This window comes from Tamandua tetradactyla, chromosome 22, assembly GCF_023851605.1.
Source record: "Tamandua tetradactyla isolate mTamTet1 chromosome 22, mTamTet1.pri, whole genome shotgun sequence".
Lineage (NCBI taxonomy): Eukaryota > Metazoa > Chordata > Mammalia > Pilosa > Myrmecophagidae > Tamandua > Tamandua tetradactyla.
Window position 1 is genome coordinate 2,671,233 of NC_135348.1, and position 3,857 is coordinate 2,675,089.

The window sequence follows — 3,857 nt, forward strand, 5'->3', positions numbered from 1 at the left end:
CTTTCCAGGTTTCTTCAAAGACTTCCTTGGGGGCATTTTCTTTATGCATCTCCAAAGGTCTCTGGCTGTGTGGGCTCTGTCAGCTCTGTGGCTTCTATAGTTTCTGACTCTCTCCAAAAACGTTTCCTCTTTTAAAGGCTTCCAGTAAATGGATAAACTCACCTGGAATGGATGAAGTCATACTCCATCTAATCAAAGGTCATACCCATAATTGGGCACGTCACATCTCCATGGAGATAATCTAATCAAAATATACCAACCTACAGTATTGAAGCAGGATTAAAAGAAACAGCTGCCCCCCACAAGATTGAATCAGGATTAAAACATGGCTTTTCTGGGGTATATAATATTTTCAAACCAGCACAAGGGGATAGAACTAGTTGATGTTCTGGAGAAGCTGGTCCCTCTGGGTTCCAGGACTTATAAAAATATGGAATGCTTCATGGATTTGCATGTTATCCTTGTGCAGGGGCCATGTTAATTTTATCTGTATCATTCCAATTTTAGTATATTGGGCTGCCTAAGTGAGCAGCATCAGCTTCATTCTTCTCTCTAATTGAAGTCTGACCTCTTTTTCAGTTTCTTTAACAGTTGTTGTATGTAGCAATACTGACTTTCAGAGCTGCAGAACTCCATCTCTGAGTCTTAGGTGTGACACAGGTAGCCAAAGTTACAAGGAGATACATAAATAGTTTATATCTATATGGCACAGCAACTCAAAACTAGAAATGACACTAACAGCTCTGTACTAAGTATGATTCCTATAAGAGACATGCTACTACTCTTGATAGGAAGGTTTTCATTTTTACTTTTTTCCCTACTTCTTGAGAATGTGGTAAGAAAGTGGTCAAATTCCTTACTTTTTCCTTTTATCTCATGGAATAAGTAGGTCATTTCCTAGTGATCTACTTCTTCCTCATTTACCTGCAATTCTTGCTGTCATATAAATATCCATATATGCTTGGTTCTGTTTACTAGCTCTCCATTCTTTCTCTCTCTCTCTCCACTTTATTGAGAGAGCCATGAACAGGCAGCATCCCATCCAGAAAGGAGAAGGGAGCTTCCCAGAAAAGGTTGAATGAGGGGGTTCAGAGGTGGTAAAGGCGTGCAACGGAGGAAACATTCTGATTGTGGATGTTAAGTTTCCACCTTACATGGTAGGGGACATCTTACAGAGTGGGGAGCAGATGTCCATTGATTAGTATTCTATGCTTGCCATTATGATGATCTCTCTATTGGACAAAAACTGGTTTTATCACCAGGTGTTGCTTATCAGTGACACCCTGTAAGTTGTGTTCCATTTTCTTGGGAAACCCTGCAGGTCAGTTGTTTTGTCCTATGCAAAAGCCCTTCTTGGAAAGGGTCCCCTCCTGTGAGTGGACATTTTACATAGTCTTTCATTTTGGTCATTTTCCCAGTGATTTCTTTGGATAGTTGACCAAAACATACCAGTTTCTACCAATGATTTTTCCTGCCAGGCAGTCGAGTAGGCTCAGACAGTTAAATATGGTTGGTCAGTCATTTTTCCTGCTTGTTTTCTTTCTTGATTGAAGTGGGATTCATTGAGTGGCTGTTTAATCACATTTAAGGCCCTTGGAGTGGGGTTACTTGTTTAGTTAAATGTCACTCTCTCTGAGTCAGGATGTCCATTATCTTCATCATTTTTCTAGTCTTGGTCCACTAGAGACAGTTTCATTCTATCTCATTTTCCTTCTAATTAGTTATCGTATGAGTAACACTGTGGCTTGAGGATTACAAGGAATTTGAATGGAATAGAATCATGAAACACACTTTGTACAGCAAGAAATAAAACTTTATAGACTGATAATCACAATTAAAAACATAAATCCAAAGTACACTAGTTTGTCCCCGTATTCCATTAAACCAAGAACTGAGGTCAAGCGATAAGTTTGTGGTCACTTATCTGTGATGAAGTGTGGTCCCTTCATCTGTGGTCACTAGTATTTCCATCTACCCAGTTTATTTTACTGTTCTTCCCCCTATTATTTATTTTTTAAAACTCATCTGTGCATACCTTGGTTAAAAGGAGCAACAAACATAGGTTTTCACAATCCCAGAGCCACATTTTAATCTTTATACAGTCATCTTCAAGAATCAAGGCTACTTTAACACAGCTCAACGGTTTCAAGTACCTGTCTTCAGCCACTCCAATGCACCATAAACTAAAGAGGGATATCTGTAGAATCCATAAGAATAACCTCCCAGATAACCTCTCAGTTCTGTTTGAAATCCCTCAGCCACTGAAACTTTATTTTTCCAGGGTACTTTTAATCTCTATTGTGTTTTTCATTCATGTCAGTCCTGTGATGTTTCCTTTTATAGTTTCAAATTCTTCTTTATGCTCACACAGTGTCTTCTTAATAACTGTTAGATTCAGTTAACAACTTGGCCAGGTGAAGGCACCTAGTTCTGTTGCTGTGGACATGAGCCAATGGTACGTGAACCCCATCTGTTGCTGATTATATCCACAGTCATCTAGGAGGCGTGCCTGCTGCAATGAATGATGTTTGATTTAATTGGCTGGTGCTTAAATGAGAGAGTGCAATGTAGCACAGCCCAAGCAGCTCAGCATACCTCATCTTAGAACTCACAGCTCAGCCCAGGCCTTAGGAGATGGAAAGTTGTTGGAACCCAAAGGCCTGGAGAGAAGCCAGCAGAGATCATCCTGTGTCTTCCCACGTAAGAAAGAACCTCAGATGAAAGTTAGCTGCCTTTCCTCTGAAGAACTAACGAAATAAATCCCCTTTAATTAAAAGCCAATCTGTCTCTGGTGTGCTGCATTCCAGCAGCTAGCAAACTAGAACAATGACCTTTATCTCTTTAGCTATATTTTCCTTCATCTACTTGATTAGATTTAGGAGATTTGTTTGAATGTCTTTGATTAGTTGTTCCAAATTCTGTGTCTCCTCTGAAGTTTTCATTTGTTTCATTGACAGGACATATCTTTCTGTTTCTTAGTATGGCTTGTAATTTTTTCTCATATCCAGGCGTCTGATTATGTTGATGAGCTTACTCTGGAGGTCAGTTTCTCTCTCATGCCTGGGGTTTTAATGTTACTTGGTATGCTGGTTTGAAGCTGTTATGTAACAGAGAAGTCTTGTTCTTTTTATCCAGTCTTGTTGGGTGGAACCTTTTGGTTAAATTATTTTCATGGAGATGTGACCATGCCCATTCAAGGTGGGTCATAATTAATTTACTAGAGTCCTTAATAGAACTCACAGAAAAAGAGGGAGGTCAGAGCAAACACAGAGAGCAGAGAGATAAAAACAAGACACAGGTGTTTGGAGATGCAGATAGAAAATGCCCAAGGAGGAGCCACAGGAGCTGAGAGAACCATTTTGAAATAGTGCCTGGGAGCAAAGGGCCAGCAGATGTCACCATGTGCCTTCCTATATGGCAGAGAAACCATGGATATGATCAGCCTTTCTTGAGTGAAGGAATCCTTTTGTTAATGCTTTAATTTGGGCGCTTTCATGGCCTTAGACTGTAAATATGATACCTAATAAGTCTCCTTTGTAAAAGCCAATCCATTTCTGGTCTACTGCATTCTGCAGCTTAAGCAAACTGGAAGATTGGCTTTGTGTTGAGACTCTCATTTGACACCTATCTAGATATTTAGAATAGCCCATGTTTAAGTGATCAGATTTTTTTCAGCTCTTCTTCATCTGATTATGGTCCTGAATTTATGGAATAATTTTTGTGATTGCACTGTTTGTGCAGTTGTTTCACCCCCAGGAGAAAGCTTACTTTTCTCTGTTCCTTTTCTGGGAATGGCGTTCTGTTTGCTTTTGATTTGATGTTTTAGGTTTTTAACCCTCCTTTCATTGTCTCTAGGT

General features: G+C 39.6%; 1 non-coding gene across 1 annotated transcript; it reads right to left on the reverse strand.

Moving 5' to 3' along the window:
* Positions 1 to 424: 424 nt before the first annotated feature.
* On the reverse strand, positions 425 to 533 carry LOC143666416 (U6 spliceosomal RNA). Its single transcript, XR_013167616.1, has one exon. It is a non-coding gene; the product is annotated as a U6 spliceosomal RNA (small nuclear RNA).
* Between the last annotated feature and the right edge of the window lie 3,324 nt (positions 534 to 3,857).